Genomic DNA, 17,374 nt, shown 5'->3' on the forward strand with positions numbered 1-17,374 from the left:
TAGAATATTCTTTCTTTCTTTGAATTAAAAAAGTAATCTCATTTTTTCCCCCAAGTTAACGTACTCTGATTAAAAAACAAAAAACAACAGGGGCTGGCCCCATGGCTGAGTGGTTAAGTTTACGCGCTCCGCTGCAGGCAGCCCAGTGTTTCGTTGGTTCGAATCCTGGGCGCGGACATGGCAGGGCTCATCAAACCACACTGAGGCAGCCACATGCCACAACTAGAAGGACCCACAACAAAGAATATACAACCATGTACGGGGGGGCTTTGGGGAGAAAAAGGAAAAAAAAAATTAAAAAAAACAAAAAACAAGAAAAAACCCTTCCAAGTAAGAATCCGGAAATTCGGTTTCAGAATTTGAGGTACTTTCTTTAGTCTTTTATTGAAACATGAGTTGGTGTTTTATACACTGTGGATATCCTCAAATTATTATTAGCAAAATATCAAATTACTGGACTTAAAAAAGTTTTAATGATGACCAAAGTCATTTATTTTAGGTCCTAGTTCAAACTACTTAGGATTTAAAATGAGTCAGATGAGTCAGAGAATTAGATTGGGTGCCAGACTGGGTAAAAGTGGGTTCTGGTCTCTGCCCATTAGCCATGTGACCCTGGGTAAGCCTTTTCAAAGTTCGGGGCCCCAGGGTGTTCCTATCTCCAGTAAGGGGTTGCGTGGATATGCTGTGACTTCCCTGCTGATTCTGGTTGAGTTGGACCCTGTGGGAAGAGAAATAAAAGATGTTGACACATGGGCCAGTATGTTGGAGAGAGAAAGTTTTATCATGATAGGGGAACTTTTAAAATGAAATATCTGGAGGTTGAAGGAACTACAGTCCATCATTCCATAAAGAATAAGAATATAGAAATTAAGAAGAAATGGTTGGGAGTTACTTGTACTCATTCAGAAAGCAATGCTGTACTCACCAAATTCCCGGTTATTGAAACCCAACCAGGAAATGGACTTCCTTAAGTCAAGGGCTATCTTTTGTGTGACACATTTCATTTGCTATACTGTTGCCAGTAAATCTGTGCCATTTTATACATTCTGGTAGAAGTGGGTAATGGTTGGTGCTGGGCAGAGCAATGTTTCTTTTTTTTTTTTTTTTTTTTTTTTTTTTTTTTTTTTTTTTATTAATGTTATGATAGATTACAACCTTGTGAGATTTCAGTTGTACATTTTTGTTAGTCATGTTGTGGGTACACCACTTCCCCCTCCGTACCCTCCCCCCACCCCCCCTTTTCCCTGGTAACCACCAATCAGATCTCCTTCTCAATATACTAATTTCCACCTATGAGTGGAGTCATATAGAGTTCGTCTTTCTCTGACTGACTTATTTCGCTTAACATAATACCCTCGAGGTCCATCCACATTGTTGTGAATGGGCCAATTTCGTCTTTTTTTATGGCTGAGTAGTATTCCATTGTGTATATATACCACATCTTCTTTATCCAATCATTAGTTTCTGGGCATGTAGGCTGGTTCCACGTCTTGGCTATTGTAAATAATGCTGCAATGAACATAGGGGTGCAACGGACTCTTGAGATATCTGATATCAGGTTCTTAGGATAGATACCCAGTAATGGGATGGCTGGGTCATAGGGTATTTCTATTTTTAACTTTTTGAGAAATCTCCATACTGTTTTCCATAGTGGCTGTACCAGTTTGCATTCCCACCAACAGTGTATGAGGGTTCCTCTTTCTCCACAACCCCTCCAACATTTGTCGTTCTTGGTTTTGGATGTTTTTGCCAATCTAACGGGGGTAAGGTGATATCTTAGTGTAGTTTTGATTTGCATTTCCCTGATGATTAGCGATGATGAACATCTTTTCATGTGTCTATTGGCCATATTCATATCTTCTTTTGAGAAATGTCTGTTCATGTCCTCTGCCCATTTTTTGATCGGGTTGTTTGTTTTTTTGTTGTTAAGCAGTGTGAGTTCTTTGTATATTATGGAGATTAACCCTTTGTCGGATAAGTGGCTTGTAAATATTTTTTCCCAATTAGTGAGCTGTTTTTTTGTTTCAATCCTGTTTTCCCTTGCCTTGAAGAAGCTCTTTAGTCTGATGAAGTCCCATTTGTTTATTCTTTCTATTGTTTCCCTCAACTGAGGAGTTACAGTGTCCGAAAAGATTCTTTTGAAACTGATGTCAAAGAGTGTACTGCCTATATTCTCTTCCAAAAGACTTATTGTCTCAGGCCTAATCTTTAGGTCTTTGATCCATTTTGAGTTTATTTTGGTGTGTGGAGAAAAAGAATGGTCAATTTTCAATCTTTTGCATGTGGCTGTCCAGTTTTCCCAGCACCATTTGTTGAAGAGACTTTCTTTTCTCCATTGTAGGCCCTCTGCTCCTTTGTCGAAGATTAGCTGTCCATAGATGTGTGGTTTTATCTCTGGGCTTTCAATTCTGTTCCATTGATCTGTGGACCTGTTTTTGTACCAGTACCATGCTGTTTTGATCACTGTAGCTTTGTAGTATGTTTTGAAATCGGGGATTGTGATTCCGCCGGCTTTGTTTTTCTTGCTCAGGATTGCTTTAGCAATTCGCGGTCTTTTGTTGCCCCATATGAATTTTAGGATTGTTTGTTCAATTTCTGTGAAGAATGTTCTTGGAATTCTGATTGGGATAGCATTGAATCTGTATATTGCTTTAGGTAGTATGGACATTTTAACTATGTTTATTCTTCCGATCCATGTGCAAGGGATGTCTTTCCATCTCTTTATGTCATCGCCTATTTCTTTCAAGAGAGTCTTGTAGTTTTCATTGTATAGATCCTTCACTTCCTTGGTTAAGTTTATCCCAAGGTATTTTATTCTTTTCGTTGCTATTGTGAATGGGATAGAGTTCTTGAGTTCTTTTTCTGTTAGTTTATTGTTAGTGTATAGAAATGCTACTGATTTATGCACGTTAATTTTATACCCTGCTACTTTGCTGTAGTTGTTGATTATTTCTAATAGTTTTTCTGTGGATTCTTTGGGGTTTTCTATGTATAAGATCATGTCGTCTGCAAACAACGAGAGTTTTACTTCTTCGTTACCTATTTGGATTCCTTTTATTTCTTTTTCCTGCCGAATTGCTCTGGCCAGCACCTCCAGAACTATGTTGAATAGGAGTGGTGAAAGTGGGCACCCTTGTCTTGTTCCTGTCCTCAGAGGGATGGCTTTCAGCTTTTGTCCATTGAGTATGATGTTGGCTGTGGGTCTATCATATATGGCCTTTATTATGTTAAGGTACTTTCCTTCTATACCCATTTTACTGAGGGTTTTTATCATAAATGGGTGTTGGATCTTGTCGAATGCTTTCTCTGCATCTATTGAGATGATCATGTGGTTTTTGGTTTTCATTTTGTTAATGTAGTGTATCACGTTGATTGACTTGCGGATGTTGAACCATCCCTGTGTCCCTGGTATAAATCCCACTTGATCATGGTGTATAATCTTTTTGATGTATTGCTGTAATCGGTTTGCCAAAATTTTGTTGAGGATTTTTGCATCTATGTTCATCAGTGATATCAGCCTGTAGTTCTCCTTCTTTGTGTTGTCCTTGTCAGGTTTGGGGATCAGAGTGATGTTGGCTTCATAGAATGTGTTAGGGAGTTCTCCATCTTTCTCAATTTTCTGGAACAGTTTGAGGAGAATAGGTATTAAGTCTTCTTTGAATGTTTGGTAGAATTCTCCAGAGAAGCCGTCTGGTCCTGGACTCTTGTTTTTGGGGAGGTTTTTGATTACCGTTTCTATTTCCTTACTTGTGATTGGTCTATTCAGATTCTCCATTTCTTCCTGATTCAGTTTGGGGAGATTGTAGGAGTCTAGGAATTTGTCCATTTCTTCCAGGTTGTTCAATTTGTTGGCATATAGTTTTTCATAGTATTCTCTTATGATCTCTTGTATTTCATTGGTATCTGTTGTGATTTCTCCTCTGTCATTCCTGATTTTATTAATTTGCGATTTCTCTCTTCTTTTCTTGGTGAGTCTGGCTAGGGGTTTGTCAATTTTGTTAATTCTTTCGAAGAACCAACTCTTTGTTTCATTGATCCTTTCTATTGTCTTTTTTGTTTCAATATCGTTTATTTCTGCTCTTATTTTTATTATTTCCCTCCTTCTACTGACTCTGGGCCTTGTTTGTTCTTCTTTTTCTAGTTCTGTTAGGTGTCGTTTGAGGTTGCTTACGTGAGCTTTTTCTTGTTTAGTGAGGTGAGCCTGTATTGCGATGAATTTCCCTCTTAGGACTGCTTTTGCTGCATCCCAAATGATTTGGTATGTCGTGTTCTCATTTTCATTTGTCTCCAGATAATATTTGATTTCTTCTTTAATTTCTTCAATGATCCATTGTTTGTTGAGAAGCGTGTTGTTTAGTCTCCACATTTTTGCACCTTTCTCTGCTTTTTTCTTGTAGTTGATTTCTAGTTTAATAGCGTTATGATCAGAAAAGATGCTTGATATTATTTCAACTCTCTTGTATTTATTGATGTTTGCTTTGGTTCCCAAAATATGGTCAATCCTTGAGAATGTTCCATGTGCACTTGAGAAGAATGTGTAACCTGCTGTTTTTGGATGAAGTGTTCTATATATATCTATTAGGTCCATCTGGTCTAATTTTTCATTTAATTCTATTATTTCCTTGTTGATTTTCTGTCTGGATGTTCTGTCCATTGGTGTTAATGGTGTGTTGAGGTCCCCTACTATTATTGTATTGTTGTTGATGTCTTCTTTTAGTTCTATTAAGAGTTGCTTTACAAATTTTGGTGCTCCTGTGTTGGGTGCGTATATATTTATAAGTGTTATGTCTTCTTGGTGGAGAGTCCCTTTTATCATTATATACTGTCCCTCTTTGTCTTTCTTTATCTGTTTTGCTTTGAAATCTACCTTGTCTGATATTAGTATAGCGACACCTGCTTTCTTTTGTTCATTATTAGCTTGGAGTATTGTTCTCCATCCCTTCACTCTGAGTCTGTGTTTGTCTTTGGGGCTGAGGTGTGTTTCCTGGAGGCAGCATATTGTTGGATCTTGTTCTTTGATCCATCCTGCCACTCTGTGTCTTTTGATTGGGGAGTTCAATCCGTTTACATTTAGAGTGATTATTGAGACGTGGTGGCCTACCACTACCATTTTGTGTCTTGTTTTCCGGTTTTCTTCAGTTTCCTTTGTTTCTCGTCCCATGGTTTAATCTGTTCTGATGTAGAGCTGCTACTCTCTGTTGTTGTCCTTCTACTTATCTCCTCTGCTCTTGGTTTTGTAGTCCCTTTCCTTTTTTGGATTTTTCAGGAATGAGGGTTTTCCTGAGGATTTCCTGAAGAGGAGGTTTTGTGGCAATGAACTCCCTTAATTTTTGTTTATCTGGGAAAGTTTTTATTTCTCCATCGTATTTGAAGGATATTTTCGCTGGGTAGAGAATTCTCGGCTGTAGGTTTTTGTCCTTCAGATTATTGAATATATCATTCCACTCTCTTCTAGCCTGTAAAGTTTCTGCTGAGAGATCTGCTGATAGCCTGATGGGGGTTCCTTTGTAGGTTAGTTTCTTTTGCCTGGCTGTCCTTAATATTTTCTCCTTGTCGTTGACTTTTGCTAGCTTCACTACTATATGCCGTGGAGTTGGTCTTCTTGCATTGATAAAGTTTGGAGATCTATTGGCTTCTGTCACCTGAAGATCCATCTCCCTCACCAGATTTGGGAAGTTCTCAGCCATTATTTCTTTGAATAGGTTTTCTGCCCCTTTCTCCTTCTCTTCTCCCTCTGGTATACCTATAATCCTTACGTTGCATCTCCTAATTGTGTCTGATAATTCTCGGAGAGTTTCTTCATTTCTTTTAAGTCTTGCTTCTCTCTCCTCCTCTGCCTGCAACAATTCTATATTGCCATCTTCCAAATTGCTAATTCTTTCCTCCATATTATCGGCCCTACTGTTCAGAGCATCTAGATTTTTCTTAATCTCCTCTATTGTGTTCTTCATTTCCAGTATTTCTGTTTGGTTCTTCTTTATCGTATCAAACTCTTTTGTGACATAGCTCCTGAACTCGTTGAGTTGTCGGTCAGAATTCTCTCTTAACTCAGTGAGTATTTTAATGATGGCTGTTTTGAAGTCATCATCATTTAGGTTATATATCTCATTTTCTTTGGGATTGTTTTCTGTGTATTTGTTACTTTCTTTCTGTTCTGGAGATTTGATGTATTTTTTCATATTGCTTGATGATGTTGATTTGTGCCTCCGCATGGAGATAGAGTTTAGTTGCTCCTTTCACTTGTTTCAGCTGCTGCGGTGGGGGGAGCAGCTGTTTATACTTCACCAACCAGGAACCCTGTCCGTAGTTGCTAACTGGGCCTGGGCCCCTCTTCGTAGCCACAGTGGCCCTTTGGATTCCCTCCTCTGCCGTGGGGGCCGTCACGGGGGGCTTCAGACTGCAGGTGCCTACTGTTGTTGCCCACCTAGATGCGCTCTCTCCTTGGGGTCTGCAACGGTGTTATGGGCTTTTCCAGCGGCCAGGGGTGGGATCACTTTTATTTGTCGCTCGGTTGCTGTCGGCACCCACCAAATCTCACTTGTCCTCTATGGGTCGCAGGAGAGCTATTGGCATCTTCTACAGACTGTGGTTAGTACACCTAGCTATGCTGCTTTTGCCCTGGGGTCTTCCAGCCTTGTGGCTGGCGGCTGGGTGCCTTCTACTGGTGCTGTGCAGAGGCTTTCCCTAAGGCTTCTGTGAGCCTGTAGGGTTTCCCCCTAGGCTACTAAGCTGGGTCTCTGGAACTCTCTCCAGCCCCAGTCCTCTCCGAGATCTCCGGCAATCCCTAGCCTCACCTTGTGGGCAACAGCAGCTGGGGGTCGCCCCGCCCTCTGGGCTTCTCTCCGGGCCTCTGCCGGGAGCTCTGAATGCTCAGCGTGGCCCCTCTGCTACCGGCAGACAGAGAGTTTTGTCTGCTGCCCGGGCGGAGCTCCGGCGCTTCTCCACCGGATCGTCGGACCCGCCTTTGAAAGTTCCCCCGCCCCGGTCCTCTCCGAGAACTCCGGCAATCCCTAGTCCCACGGGGCGGGCAACGGCAGCTGGGGGTCGCCCCGCCCTCTGGGCTTCTCTCCGGGCCTCTGCCGGGAGCTCTGAATGCTCAGCGTGGCCCCTCTGCTACCGGCAGACAGAGAGTTTTGTCTGCTGCCCGGGCGGAGCTCCGGCGCTTCTCCACCGGATCGCCGGACCCGCCTTTGAAAGTTCCCCCGCCCCGGTCCTCTCCGAGATCTCCGGCAATCCCTAGTCCCACGGGGCGGGCAACGGCAGCTGGGGGTCGCCCCGCCCTCTGGGCTTCTGTCCGGGCTTCTGCCGGGAGCCCTGAGTGCTCAGCGTGGCCCCTCTGCTACCGACAGACAGAGAGTTTTGTCTGCTGCCTGGGGGAGCTCCGGCACTTCCCCTCCGGGTCGCCGATCCGGCCTTTGAAAATTCCCCCGCCCCGGTCCTCTCCGAGATCTCCGGCAATCCCTAGTCCCACGGGGCGGGCAACGGCAGCTGGGGGTCGCCCCGCCCTCTGGGCTTCTGTCCGGGCCTCTGCCGGGAGCTCTGAATGCTCAGCGTGGCCCCTCTGCTACCGGCAGACAGAGAGTTTTGTCTGCTGCCCGGGCGGAGCTCCGGCGCTTCTCCACCGGATCGTCGGACCCGCCTTTGAAAGTTCCCCCGCCCCGGTCCTCTCCGAGAACTCCGGCAATCCCTAGTCCCACGGGGCGGGCAACGGCAGCTGGGGGTCGCCCCGCCCTCTGGGCTTCTCTCCGGGCCTCTGCCGGGAGCTCTGAATGCTCAGCGTGGCCCCTCTGCTACCGGCAGACAGAGAGTTTTGTCTGCTGCCCGGGCGGAGCTCCGGCGCTTCTCCACCGGATCGCCGGACCCGCCTTTGAAAGTTCCCCCGCCCCGGTCCTCTCCGAGATCTCCGGCAATCCCTAGTCCCACGGGGCGGGCAACGGCAGCTGGGGGTCGCCCCGCCCTCTGGGCTTCTGTCCGGGCTTCTGCCGGGAGCCCTGAGTGCTCAGCGTGGCCCCTCTGCTACCGACAGACAGAGAGTTTTGTCTGCTGCCTGGGGGAGCTCCGGCACTTCCCCTCCGGGTCGCCGATCCGGCCTTTGAAAATTCCCCCGCCCCGGTCCTCTCCGAGATCTCCGGCAATCCCTAGTCCCACGGGGCGGGCAACGGCAGCTGGGGGTCGCCCCGCCCTCTGGGCTTCTGTCCGGGCCTCTGCCGGGAGCTCTGAATGCTCAGCGTGGCCCCTCTGCTACCGGCAGACAGAGAGTTTTGTCTGCTGCCTGGCGGAGCTCCGGCGCTTCCCCACCGGGTCGCCGGACCCGCCTTTGAAAGATCCCCCGCCCCGGTCCTCTCCGAGATCTCCGGCAATCCCTAGTCCCACGGGGCGGGCAACGGCAGCTGGGGGTCGCCCCGCCCTCTGGGCTTCTCTCCGGGCCTCTGCCGGGAGCTCTGAATGCTCAGCGTGGCCCCTCTGCTACCGGCAGACAGAGAGTTTTGTCTGCTGCCCGGGCGGAGCTCCGGTGCTTCTCCACCGGATCGCCGGACCCGCCTTTGAAAGTTCCCCCGCCCCGGTCCTCTCCGAGATCTCCGGCAATCCCTAGTCCCACGGGGCGGGCAACGGCAGCTGGGGGTCGCCCCGCCCTCTGGGCTTCTGTCCGGGCCTCTGCCGGGAGCTCTGAATGCTCAGCGTGGCCCCTCTGCTACCGGCAGACAGAGAGTTTTGTCTGCTGCCTGGCGGAGCTCCGGCGCTTCCCCACCGGGTCGCCGGACCCGCCTTTGAAAGATCCCCCGCCCCGGTCCTCTCCGAGATCTCCGGCAATCCCTAGTCCCACGGGGCGGGCAACGGCAGCTGGGAGACCTCCGTGCCCACCGTGTCTCTCTCTGGGACCCTCCGGGCGCCCCGAGCACCAGGCCGGGTCTCCCCGCCAATGGCGGGGAGAGACTCTCCCCGCGGGCTCAGGTGTGCAACTCCAAAGTTTCCCTCTGCGTTTAGGAGTAATTGCGGGGGGTTTAAGTAGGGTTCTGGTCACCTGTTTCCACCGTCGCTCCTCTGTTGTGTTCTCACTCCTGCCCTAGATGTGTGTGGATCCTCTGGGGGCGTCCGTTGGAAGAAAGCCGCTTGCGGGTACTAGGCTGCCCGTCGGGGTCGGAGAGTTTTCACCTATTTCCACATCCTCCCGGAGGAAAGTCCGTCCGCCTTCCGATGTATAGTCGCGTGGGTGTCTCAGACGTCCTGAGATGCTGTCTGGATATCCTTTGTCAAGCGATAAGTGTCCAAATAATTGTAGACTCGAAGGGCGAGAGACAAAGAGGACTACTCACGGCGCCATCTTGGAAGAATCCCCAGAGCAATGTTTCTTGTTGTCTTATGTATTAGAAACCACCACTATTGGAAGAAAGAAACAAAGCATGATGCCTTAAAAGATTCATCAGTGTTGAGCTACTTCAAGCAGCTGGAGAACTGGGGAGAAATTGGAGTTTAGTAAGTGATTTCTTGCATGTGCTGTTGTATTCCATTTCTCTCTCTTTGTTTATGGAGAGAATGATGAATGTACCAAAGGTGGCGAAGTATATAAAGACCAGTGTTACTTAAATTTCAGTAATTTATGGACCTCTTTATTTAAAGGAAAAAACTTCTCACAAATCCCCAGTACTGACATAAATATTTTTATTAGCTTAAATATGCCTTTACATAAAACTAGGTATAAACTCCTTATGGTTCCAGCTCTTATATAACCATAAAACAATGACAAATTTATAGAGTAAAATCAAGTAAAACTACAAGACCAATAAAATTCAAATTAATGTTAATGTATCATGACGGATAATGTTGTTTGACTAAAATTAAACCTGTCCTTGGAAGAACGATTATGGTCTGGCAGCCCAAGTTCCGGTTCTTTTGAGATTCATGTGAAACTCAGGTCTCCCTCCACTTCCCTGTGTGTGAACCTTCCTTCATATAAAGCACCTTCGTTTGGCAGGAATGTGTGATTTGGGGTTTAATTCTGCCTCATTTATTTTTCTTACTTGTCCTTGATCATTAAAATTATACTACTAAGTGCCACGTTGATCAGAAACATAAATGCAAACCCACTTTTGATCAAGCAAGAAATTGGGACTTGGTGCCTAGTTGCACCTGGGGTAGTGGAGGAAAGAAAGAGGTCACTGGTACCTGCAATACTGGGTTTCAGATCTGGGTGAGAGTGAATGGTGCCCTTCAACAAAATGTGGAACAAGGGAGGAAAAGTAGGTTTTGAGGGAAGATGATTAGTTCAAGATTTAGGTTTCTAGCAGTATGGTGGGCTGGATACCTTAACACGCTTCCCCACTGAAGCACTGTAGATTAAAGCATTTGTGGTTTTTTCTTTCTTTCTTTTTTTTTTTTTTGCTGAGGAAGATCTGCCCTGAGCTAACCTCTGTTCCAATCTTCCTCTTTTTGCTGAGGAAGATTTACCCTGAGCTGACATCCACTGCCAATCTTTCCCTTTTTGTATGTGAGCTGCGTCCACAGCATGGCCCCTGATGAGTGGTGTAGGTTCTGTGCCCAGGAACTGAACCTGGGCTGCTGAAGCGGAATGCACCAAACTTAACCACCGGGCCACCGGGGCTGGCCCTGCATAAGCATTTTTTAATGTACTTCTGGGATTATGAACTAAGACATCTCTGAAGTCTCCTACCCCAATTAGATCAACCAACTGTCAAAACTGGGAGCTTTGTGTGTAACAAACACAAAAGACAGGTTGCCTCAAGGGCAAGTGATATCAGTCATCACTGATTGGGGACTGTGCTTTGGGTCAGTGGCAAGGTAGAAGAACCTGCATTCTACTAGAACCTGTACAAGAAGCTAAAGTGGCCCAGGAGGAAAGTGCCCCTAGGCTTTCGGCAGAAGCAATTGCAAATCCTTTCTGGAGTTAGGCATCCCTGCATTAGGCCTTAGCATTCTCATGACTAAGATCGACCCAATCTGAGTTCAGAATCAAACATCTTCAATCCTACTAGAAAACAAGCCACCAGGAGTGAGAGTCACCAGAAACAAATTAAAAACAGTAGATTTAGAACCCAGAGGACTTGAGATATTAAAATGATCTGATACAGAATATAAGATAACTGTGTTTGGAATGTTTTAAGAAATAAAATATGTAATAACAAATAAGTGCAAAGAGCATAAGATAAAAATTGACCAGCATATTATTCAGTTCTAAAAAAGAAGGAAATCCTGCCCTTTATGACAACATGGATGGCACTTACGGGCGTTATGCTAAGTGGAATAAGTTAGAGAAAGACAAATGCTGTATGATCACGCTTATATGTGGAACCTAAAAAAACTCAAACTCAACGAAATAGAGAACAGATTGGCGGTTGCCAGAAGCAGAGGAGTTGGGGGGGGAAATGGGTAAAGGCGGTTAGAATACAAACTGTCGTTTATAAGATAAATAAATTCTGGGGCTGTAATGTGCAGCATGGTGACCATAGTTAAAAATACTGTGTTGTATATTTGAAAGTTGCTAAGAGAGTAGATCTTAAAAGTTCTCATCACAAAAAAAATTTGGTGACTATGTGAGGTGACTGATGTTAATTAAACTTATTGTGGTAATCATTTTGTAATATATACATATATCAAATTATTATGTGTACAGCTTAAACTAATACATTCTATGTCAGTTATATCTCAATAAAATGGGAGCGGGGGAAAGAGTGTGTACAGGACAATATAAATTTAGGTGTTTTGTTGTTGTTGGAAAAAAAAAATTGACCTGGAAGATTTGGGAAAAAACAATCAAAAACATAACCTAAGGAAAAAGACCAAAGGGTGAGGAGGTGAGATTTACAAAGACTCTGTCAAGAGGAGCCGTATGTATTCCTGAAATAAGCATCAGTCTGCTGTATGTGATAGGAGAAGCATTGAAAATCACAAAGGCCTCAGCAGTTATTTCTGCCAGGGCGTCTAAGAAGGTACCCTGAAGGAGGTCATATTTAGGCTGGGCTTTGAAGGGTCAGTAATTGGCAGATCCTAGTAGAGAGGGGCAGTCTAGGCAGATGGAGTAACAAAACTAACAAAAGCGTGAAATTGTGAAAAGGTGTGAAACCCTTGACAATCATTCCTAGTGATCTGGACCTCACTGTGTCCACCTCCTTCCAGGGAAAAGTCCAGTGTTGACGCAGGAGCATGTATTCCCTTAGAGCAGAAGCGGACCTTTTACTGATCTTAGGTTGGAATGGAAGGTGATTAAAATAACTCTGCAGACCTGACCAAACACCTCCCCAGTGCTCTAAATAGACCACACTTTATATATGATTTTCACAACATCCTCTTAAATCACAGAATTTTTTACTGAATTTTAGAATTGAAGTTCTGTATTAAAAACTTTAATGATACATTGTTAGGATGAGTAGTCGTGTGACATCCTAGACTAGAGAGCAGAAAAGAGAATTAGCTTGCCAAAGTTCACCAGATCAGAGTGCTAAGAAAATATGGGGAAGATAAGACTTGGGTAAAAATCCGAGGTCCTTGATTTAAACGCCGTGTAACATTGGTCAAGTTATTTGACCTCTTCATGCCTCAAATTTCCCCCATTTAAAAATAGTCATAATAATAGTTCATACTTCAGGATGGATGAAGATTGATGGAAAGCACTTAGCAGGACACTTCCCCGTTATTATAATAAAAATATTTCAATGCTTTTTTTCAATGAGGAAATACAGTAAATCAGTGGTTCCCAACCATGGCTGGGCATCAGCATCATTTGGGGACAGTTAAAAAAAATAAAGACTCGTGGACACTACCCCAAATCTAGTCAGAGTACATGGCCTTTGAGCTTGGTATTTCTTTTAGGAATCTCAGGTTTGGGAACTCTTGCTCTCGAGTTGGATATCATTTTGGTCAGTTTTACTTGGATATTTACTTTCTTCCTTGCTATACAATATTTTTAACATTGGCTCTTAGCATTTGTTGAGTATGTGAGCTTTCGGGTTATTAATCCTACAGATCAACGCATGGATCTTCCCTCCTGTGCCTTCCTTTCTCTTCCCCCCCACCCCCATCCCCTTTCCCTCCATTGGCGTTGAACTTTTAGATAATCGAGTTGCCTGTGTCCCGGACAGCCTAGTTCTCAGGCCCTTCTTTTTTTTTTTTTTTTAAATCAGATTTTAAAAAGAAACTTTGCTAAGGCAGACATTTGGCATGTTAAAATTGAACTTCAGTTTCGTTTTCTAAAATAAATAATTCAACTTTTTTTATCCTTTAAAAAAATGACTACAGGAAATGCTTCTAAAATAACTGATATTCCCCTTGTTAAAACTGGGGTTGTTCTTGGAAGGAGTCCAACGTGTGTTCTTTTTCTTGAGGGGAAAAAGAAGTCGGGGGAGCGGTCTGCTCCATGCCAACACACACACACACATTGTAATCCCTTAAAGCCAAGAGTGCCTTTCATATGATGGCAGCTATTTGGTATATTGTAAAATGTGGCCTGGAGACTAAAATAAGAAATAAAATGTTTTCTGCATTTAGATCAATTAGGATATTCCTTTTAACTTTTGTGTGTGGATATTTTGGTTAAAAAATAAATAGTTGTCTTGCAGCAGAAGCAGCCTGGCTGCATAAATCTATTCAGTTCATGTATTTTGCATTTCACATGGATGAGGAGTGACTGAAGTGTCATCTCTGTGTCTGTGCTAGAGCAGGAATTTTGTTCAGTGCTAAATCGCCAGCACCTGGAAAAGTGCCTAACGCATGGGGAGTGTTCAATAAAAAAGTACTAAACGAATGAGACAAACCTAAAAACCACATCTACTACTTTTCACTGAGAAAATTCCTCAAGGGCTTGTAAAGGTAACAATACCTGATATTTGTCTGGCATTCAGATTAGAGGCTGCCTCCATGTTCCCATAGCCCCCTGTGCCTCTCACAAATCACACGGTGTCCCTTAACCTAGGTCATTGCAGGAAGGGACTGGGTCTCTTGTTCATGGCTGTATCCACAGTGCCATATCTGGCAGCATTGTGGTTTCTTAGTAAATATTTGTTGAACAAATACATAGTGCTTTATAAATTTCTGTAATGCTTTCAGATTTGGTTTCATCCCTTGAAAATCCCATGAAATTGGCTGATAGTAGCATCCCACTTTTGCAAATGATGGAACAAAGTTTAAAGAGAAAAAATTAGTTATCCTAGAAAGCCTCGGATCATAAGCCGTAGAGCTGGGACCACAACCTCAAAATCTGCTAATTTCTTCATCCATTTTTCTTTCCAGAACAACCTTTAAAACATTAGTAAGCATATATTCCCCCTGTTCACCCTCCAGTTGAAACCCTCTTGAGAGCATCACCGGGGAAGTTATTATGTTAAACCTTTTCCAAATTGCCATAATGTCTTTATCATCAGCCACAAAATTTATTGGGTACCAGTTTGGGTTGTTCATAATAGATTCTTTTTTTTTTTTTTTCTGAGGAAGATTAGCCCTGAGCTAACATCTGCTGCCAATCCTCCTCTTTTTGCCAAGGAAGACTGGCCCTGAGCTAACATCCGTGACCATCTTCCTCTGCTTTATATGTGGGACGCCTACCACAGCATGGCTTGCCAAGAGGTGCCATGTCTGCACCTGGGATCCGAACCGGTGAACCCCGGGCTGCCGAAGCAGAATGTGTGTACTTAACCGCTGCGCCACCGGGTGGCCCCTCATAATAGATTCTTTTTGGTTACCTGTGATGAGTACCTATCATAGATTATTTAAAAAAAAATTTGGAACAATTTATACTCTCCTTTCCCAAACATTTTAACATGTAAATCTATCAATATTGTGAATCTAAGCTTTTAAAATAAAATTCCAAAGCAATGAGAGGAATGTTCTCCAGCATGTTTTTGCTTGGTCCTCTTGGTTGTTTTAAGATAGACATTTCCAAAGTGTTGAATTGGCTTGGCTGATATTTCTGGAATCAGGCTCAAGAAGGAGAAACCTTCCTATGACGTTAGAATAGAAAAAATAAAATGCTGGCCAAACATTTAGGATTCTTAAATGGTGGCAGTATCTATGTGCACATTTTGCCAAAGGCATTCACTGAATGCCTAAAAACGAAACAGCACACAGCCAACGTTCCAAGTAAGAAAGGATTTTAAACTCTATGAATCAGATCTAATTCTAATTTCTGTTTAGTCTCTTTTGAGAAAAATAATTTGGTGACTTCAGCAAGATTGTACCCAATGTGATTAGTAGGTCAGAGTTCATTCCACCAGACTGCTAAATTCAAACTTACTATCATTACCTGACAAATGACTTTAAAGAGTTGCTTGAACCATACTCACCCGCAGAACTTTGGTTTCATTGTGAAACGGCGACAAGAGTCTAATTCCTTTTGCCAGCTGTGGACTTGAACCTTTAGTATTAGAACTGAGGCAGAGGAGGGAGTAAATAAACTGCCCATATTGTCTTTCCTCCAGGATCCAGCCATGAACATATATGGTGGAGACTTTAGGGGCAGTTTTGGGTGGAAAAAAACGCATTTTCTTTTTTGTTGGGTGCCTGACTTCTCAGATGAGGCGAGACAGAGCCATCGTGTTTGTTCTGCTCTTAACAAAGCGAGATCACATCATCGCTTGATGCGGCTTTTTTTATTAGCAGCTTCACAGTTCATGCCTTTGTTGTCCTGCTGCACAGTAGGCAAAGGGCCACGAGAAGTGAGCTCAATAAAGGCTTTTCAGGGAGCGTTTGAGTTTGTCATTGCCATCTGTCCTCTTCTCCCCCCTTGCTTTTCAGGCTTTTCACATTTTGTGAGAACCTTAGGTTTCTGATTGGTGTGGCGTGGGCACTGTAGGTAAATGCTAACAAAGAAGTGGAGGTGAGCAATAGTTCAAATAAATCATTTAGAGGAAGAGAAAAATCCTGTTCACTCTCTAAGGTCGTATCCAACATAAGATGTGAAGCAGTAGGATTATTTTATTTTATTTCTTCGTGCCTGTTATTTTCTTAATTTTTGAATCCACTAGTGTTTCTTCTCTAAGTCTTAGGTCATTTTGGAAGGAAGAGGCCAGAACTTGATGCCATAAATCACTTATTTCCAACAGTGGAGTGAGCACGCATCCTTTCTGTCTCTTACAGGTGGCGTGGTGCAAGTATGGATTTATCTTGGTGCAAACCTTTTGTCCTGCTTTGAGCTGTGGGGCCGTGCTGTTATCAGCAGGGCAAGTACTAGGACCAGAAAGCCTTTGGTGTGATAGGCAGTTTCTGTTCGGGACACCTGCTGCCCGAGCACACTGCCACCATTGTTTCTCTGATTGAATGTGTTCTGGGCAGAGCCACGTCTTTTTTAGCCTGCGGTTGAGTCTTCGCTTTTTTTTCCTGCATGCATTTCATTTTTGATGGAACAAATTTCTTTCTTGTTCTTCTAGTTTTGCTGGTATGAATTTAACATGTGTGGTTCGTACCCACTTATTTCAACGAGCGTGTGCTGAGATGTTGTAGTAGTGGAAAGAGCGCTTGGTCAAAGCACAGGCAGGCCATCTAGATTGTTATCCCTGCTCTGCCAGCTGTGTGGCCTTGGAAAAGACATTTGACCTCTCTGGGCATCAGTGTCTTCATTTGTAAACTGAGGGGGTTAGGCTTCTTGAAGTGACGGATTGTCAAGTAACCCAGCATTAAGATTCTGCCGTTGTGTTTGGTGTTTTCTTCGCTGCTAAGAGTATCAGAAATGGAGTGTGGCAGGGTTCACTTAAGGGCCTTGCTCCTGTGACATTGTAAGTAACATCAGGAGGCACTCTTTTTAATTAAGCCACAATTGTATGGCGTGGCCAGTGATAGAGAAGTTTGGATACATTAGTTAAGGGAGGCAAATGGCTATGGTCGTTTTGTCTCTTTGTGGCAAGTCTGTAGAATAACAAATAAAAATTTCTTATCTCTAGGAAAGTACTGTTGTTCAGCCCTGGAAGTGTTATTGGACACTTGGGTTTTGAATTTCTAAATTAGGAATTACTGAGTCAGATAAAGGAAGACTTCTAAATTTATTAGCTCTTACTGTTCAGATAAGAGAAAACCCAGAGATCAGGCTAATATAGTGTAGACATCCCATTTCTGATTTGTATTCCCATACTATTTAAGAAAAACCTTATTTAAAAATATTCTTTTTTTTTTTGTTTTTAAAGACTGGCACCTGAGCTAACATCTGTTGCGAATCTTCGTCTTTTTTTTTTCTTCTTCTTCTTCCTCTCACTAAAACCCCTCCTGGTATCTAGTTGTATATTCTAGTTGTAGGTCCTTCTCGTTGTGCTATGTGGGATGCCGCCTCAGCATGGCCTGATGAGTGGTGCTAGGTCTGCCCCCAGGATCTGAACCAATGAAACCCTAGGCCACCAAAGTGGAGTGCGTGAACCCAACCACTTGGCCACTGGGCCGG

At 43.8% G+C, this 17,374-nt stretch overlaps 1 protein-coding gene and 1 long non-coding RNA gene across 39 annotated transcripts in view; one reads left to right on the plus strand and one right to left on the minus strand.

Moving 5' to 3' along the window:
* The window catches only part of APBB2 (amyloid beta precursor protein binding family B member 2), a 381,357-nt gene that overhangs the window by 59,890 nt on the left and 304,093 nt on the right, over nt 1-17,374 (plus strand). For 6 of the 38 annotated variants that reach the window (XM_070263911.1, XM_070263900.1, XM_070263895.1 and 3 more), the window contains exon 1: nt 9,332-9,474. The exons of 30 other annotated variants lie outside the window; for them this stretch is intronic. The gene's annotated coding sequence lies outside the window, so the exon portion shown is untranslated. Of the gene's footprint in view, nt 1-9,331; nt 9,475-17,374 lie in introns of those variants that run through there. 2 more of the 38 variants (XM_070263893.1, XM_070263897.1) reach the window with 2 other exon arrangements.
* Nucleotides 354-15,571, minus strand: LOC138923663 (uncharacterized). The gene is made up of 3 exons (XR_011437627.1): nt 15,291-15,571; nt 9,023-9,378; nt 354-718 (listed from the first exon to the last, which is right to left on the minus strand). It is a non-coding gene; the product is annotated as an uncharacterized lncRNA (long non-coding RNA).

The sequence above is a fragment of the Equus caballus genome, chromosome 3, assembly GCF_041296265.1.
Source record: "Equus caballus isolate H_3958 breed thoroughbred chromosome 3, TB-T2T, whole genome shotgun sequence".
In the NCBI taxonomy this organism is placed as follows: Eukaryota; Metazoa; Chordata; class Mammalia; order Perissodactyla; family Equidae; genus Equus; species Equus caballus.